Source organism: Tupaia chinensis, unplaced genomic scaffold, assembly GCF_000334495.1.
Source record: "Tupaia chinensis unplaced genomic scaffold, TupChi_1.0 Scaffold000037_11, whole genome shotgun sequence".
Classification (NCBI taxonomy): domain Eukaryota; kingdom Metazoa; phylum Chordata; class Mammalia; order Scandentia; family Tupaiidae; genus Tupaia; species Tupaia belangeri.
In genome coordinates, this window is record NW_006159469.1 from 503,077 (window position 1) to 508,343 (window position 5,267).

Genomic DNA, 5,267 nt, shown 5'->3' on the forward strand with positions numbered 1-5,267 from the left:
ATGATTTTTTTTTCATTCACCATTTACAGCAGGGAGAGGGACAGTGCTTTTTGAGAGATTAGACATTTATGCATTATGCAAGTTGGCAGCGATGTAAGCAGAGGCCTGAGTGCAGAAAACAGATGAATACAAGCTTCATGAGACTGAGGAAAACACCTGGGATGCATCTATTATAGAATTAGCGGGCAATTAATTTGATACACATCAACCAATGTGCAGAGAATGTAGCCAGAAGCCCTCCTGTAACTAGAGCTACATTGGCCAACAGAGAACTGGGGAAATGTTAATAGATCTGTGAAGAACGTAATTTGGCAACCTCAGAGACTATCTCTAATTATAATTCACACTCAAGTTGACTTGTATTAGCAATGTTTTTAAACAAGGAAGAATTAAGTAAAAATTGGAATGAAAAGGCAAAGGGGAGGATTTATTTGAGATTGCTTCCCTTTCACATTTTCATAGGAATGAAACATTTGGGTCATTTCTGAAGAGTTGAGGAAGCAGACCAATATTAAGCAACCTAGTTCTGTATTTTTGACACGTTCTAAAACAACCTTATTGTTTTCAAATGTTTTAACAAGTCTGTCCAAAAAATATCAGCTAGTACTCAACGTCTTGATGTAATGAAACGATACTCGATTAAATTCATTAAAGGGTGCAAAGAAGAGATTTTCAAAAAACACCGACAGAAGCCAGCAAGTGGCATAGTGCTTAAGACTATCATGTTGCCAACCAAGGTTCCAGTCCCAGACCGGTGGCTTAAAAATCAAGCCAGGCACATGTTCATGTGCATGTGCCCAAAATCCCAAAAGGATAGAGGAGAAGGGATTGTAACATGACCAATCCCCTGAGGGGTGATTTCTCACTTTCTGTCTCTCTGTCTCTCTCTGTCTCTTTGACAAGCACAGGTGCAAAATAGCAAAAAAAATCTCTAAAAAAAAATTTACATACAAAGCTACTGTTATAGGGGCTGGCCCCACAGCATGATGATTAAGACAGACAGATTTCACATGGCCAATGTGGTTTAAATTTTGCCCTGCCAGTTTGAAAAACACATTGGGTATATGTCCATGTGTGTCCAAAATCTATTTCTCCAGGGTGGAGAAATAGAGAAACAATTTCAGCACAACCATACCCTGCTGTAGGGTGCTTTCTTCCTCCCTCTTCCTCTCCCTCTGGAGAGTATATGAGCCCATGGCAATTGGGGGAAAAAAATAAAATTATCTTTGCCATTGAATCTTCACCTTATTTCGTTTGATAACTTCACAATGCCAACTGGGCTATTTTTACAAATCTTCAGAAAGATTTCTGAAGCTGAGTAGGTTAAATAGAGGGAGAAGCAAAATCTGTCTTTCACATCTGGCTTGCTTCACTTAGCATTAAGTCGTCCATATTCATCCATTTTGTATCATGTCAGGGTCTCATTTTTCTTTATGGCCGAGTAGTATCCCATAGAGTACATATGCCACATTTTTTTCAATCAACTCATCTATTTTTGAACATTTGGGTTAATTTCATGGCCTAGCAATTGTAAATAATGATGCAATATACATGTTTTTCTGACTGAGGATTTTCCTATCCTTTGAGTAAATCCCTAAGAGCAGAATTATTAGGTCATATGGTAGTTCAATTCAGTTTCTGAAGAATCTCCACATTGTTCTCCACAGTAGTTGTACTAATTTACATTCACATCAGCATGGTAGGTCAGTCTTGTCTTGACTGATATGTGCACACTGTAAAGATGTATAATGATTAAAGGTAAATAATATACATACCTATCAAAGGAGAGGAGGAAGCATACAGAATACATGTCCCCAAAATGGCCTTTTGACAACATAAGTCAGGTTGCATCATTCTCCAGTGTAATGCCTTCCTATGGCCTCCCTTTAGTCTAGCCAAATCCAAACTGAACTCCCATGTAGTCAACCATGGTTCGAGTCCAAGACCCAGCGGCTAGAAACTCATGCCAGGTTTTGCCCAAAATCCCGAGGAAAGACTGAAAGAGAAGGAATTGTGGCATGACCAACCCCCGGGTGAGAGGTGACTTCTCACTTTGTCTCTCTGTCTTTATCTGTCTCTGGTGAGTGCACACAGCCCATGGCAAAAAATCTCTCCAAAAAAAGGAAAAAAAGTATATATTTCAGAAGCCATAAAAATATCCCAGAGGAAATACATGCAAGAAATAAAACTTACATGGTCACATGAGAAAAAGCTATTAATTATTACCTGTAAGATTTTTTTTTCATTCTAACTGTAGTCTGCAAGTTACATATAAGAAGTGAAAGTTATTGATGCCTAAATGAAGTATTTGATTGGGACATGAGATATAAGTAAAATAAATAGAAGTCCACCTACCAGACAGACAACTCTTAAAACTATAGTAATGTTGACTTTTGAGAAATGTTAAGCTTAATGTTATCCAGATTTGTTATGCTGAATAAAATGTAGTCAACAGGTACAAGGTTATAGTTAGAGAGAAGTAACAAGTTTGTTATTCTATTGCACAACATGGTGATTATAGTTAATAATAATGTATCATATATTTGAAAATAACTAAAAGAGAAGATTTCAGATGCTCCTACCACAAAGAAATAAAAATATTTGAGCTGGTAAATATATGAATTATCCTGATATGCTCACTTCACATTACATACATGTATTGAAACATCATATTATACCCTGTGACAATTATTTGTCAATTTAAAATAAAACCTTTTTTAAAAAAAGACAAAAATAGAAAAAATATAGTGTTCACTACTCTCATACACTTATTGGTATAAATATAAAATGGTACAACTTTTGTAGGACAACAAGGCAATGCTCATCAAAATTAAAATGATTGATTTCCATTTAATCTATTAACTCCACTTATAAAAATTTATCTCATAGATACATGCACACATTTGCACAAGACATGAGGAGTTTTGTTTCAACAGTAATTGTAATAGCAAGATGTTTATGTTACAGAAGCAAACAACATAAAAATCCCACATTTTGTTTGGTTAATAGTTATGATTCCTAATATGCTGTGACCTACATGGGTGAATGTGTTTTCAGGGATGGGGTGACTATGGATTAGAGAATAAACATAAAATAAACACACAAAGACATATAAGTAAAGAAAAGTGGGTATCGGGTGATCTCGACTTCTCTCATGGAGATAGCCACAGCCAACTGGTCCCAGATTTATTCTTTTTAAAAGTAGAAAATAGGGGAAGGGAAAGTGAAATGCAAAGCCAGTTATTTTCAGATGTTAATCAGTTGAAGATGTGAAGACACCTGGCACCATGTAGTTCTACATAAGTTTTTCCTTATCTTCTAGAGGTCATTTCTGATTAACACATGTGGCTTCCTTTAACACAAATACTGCAGTGCAGTTGAAAACACAGGCAGCTAGCATATTCATATATTAATGATATTTATTGCCCTGAAAATGACTGCCCATGGAACTGTGTTTCTGCATATGTCTAAGGGTCACATTTTTTGCTCAGATTTGGGCCGCTTCCTACACTAATATAGAATACTATGCAATAATTGGAAAATGTCACATGAAAATGGAATAGAATTTTATTTTTCAATTCACTGAAAGAAAAAAAGCAGGTTGTATAAGTATATAGAGTATAAATTAACCTATAAAATAAAGACTACATGAGAAGTGTAAAGAACTTTCAGCTGTCATCTTATATCCTTCTATCAATGATGAGGTGGATGTGGTGGTATACACTTGTAGGACCAGCTTCTCGAGAGACTGAGACAGGAGGATTACAAGTTTGAGGTCAGCCTGGGTAACATAGCAAGACCCTGTCTCTAGACAAAAAAAAAAAAAAAAAAAAAAAAAAAAAAAAAAAAAAAAAAACCAAATATTATCCTTTTAATAGACTATCATCTAATTAATAAAAAAAGAAAAAGAATAGCAGGAAGTTGTATGTCATGATCTGACTTCTGTCTACCTTGTGTCTTGCCATCCACTTACCTCCCACACACCACCCACTCCAGCAGGATCTCCCTCTTAGCCTCCAACAGGGCAGCAAACTCTAATCATCCTATTAAGAAGTTGCATAGTTGCAACCTCATTTTAGCAGTTGTCCCAGACCTTCAAAAGCTGAATGGTTTACCCTCTCTGAACACCATCTGTCCACCCCTGCTTGGCTCACCACACCAATACCCACCTATCTGCCACCTTCCAACCATGAATCCTCACTCACAGTGGTGGCCATCATCACTTCTCTACCAGCACGTGAATCATAAGACATGTAGTTCTTTCTTGTTGAAGTTAAGCTTCGGGCCCATAATTTCAAACACCCCTACAGATATTTTTAAGAACATCTTGCAAGGGATAAATACTGTCTTGTTTAAAGCAAGGACTGTTTCTAGTTTTCTCTATAATCTCCATATGTACTTATATCTAGCACGCAGTGGACTAGCATTTAATACTGGTTAAAAAAAAGGACAAAAGTTCATACTGATTTATTTTTTTAATTTTGCTATAGGACACACATGCTCACCAGAGAGAGAGAGAAAGCAAGCTGCCAGGTCTGGGACTCAAACCATGGTTGGCCATGTGGGAGTCCAGTGCCTTAACCACCATACCATCTGGTAACCCCAAAAGCTCCTATTTTTAAGAATCTGAAAACTGTTTAAAGCATTTACATTTAAAGAAGAACCAGACTTCAAAAATAAATAATTCACTAGCACCTCAGACAGCTTTTGCCTGCCTGATGGAGATGATGCTGCTCTCACAAGAGCTTAATGCTGATTCCATGAGCCTGAGCTAATTTAGGAAGAGAGACTAAAGAGAAAGGCTTAAGAATATTGTGTTCTTTTTAGCTCAGGTTGCCCCAGGACATTTGACCAAATGGATATCTAAACATGCATAATCTGCATCAGGTTAGAAGTCTGAGCACTAATTCCTGAGGGATCAATGTGATAAAGGATTAAAGGCTACAAAGGGACCTCAAGTGTATATAAGAAGAAAACTGCTTATTAAAACCAGCAGTTAGCATAATGGCTATGTTGCTGCACTCCCACATAGTCAACTGTGGTTCATGTCCCGGACCCGGTGACTTAAAACTCACTCTGGGCACTTGTGCGTGCGTGCCCAAGATCCCAAGAGGAGAATGGAGAAGAAGGGATTGCGGCATGGCCATCCCCCCCCCCCCGGGGGGGATTTCTCACTTTCTGTCTCTCTTTCTCTTGTTTTTCTGGCGAGCGCAAGTGCCCTATAGCAAAAACATCTTCAAAAGAAAAAAAAAAAAAGAAAAGAAATA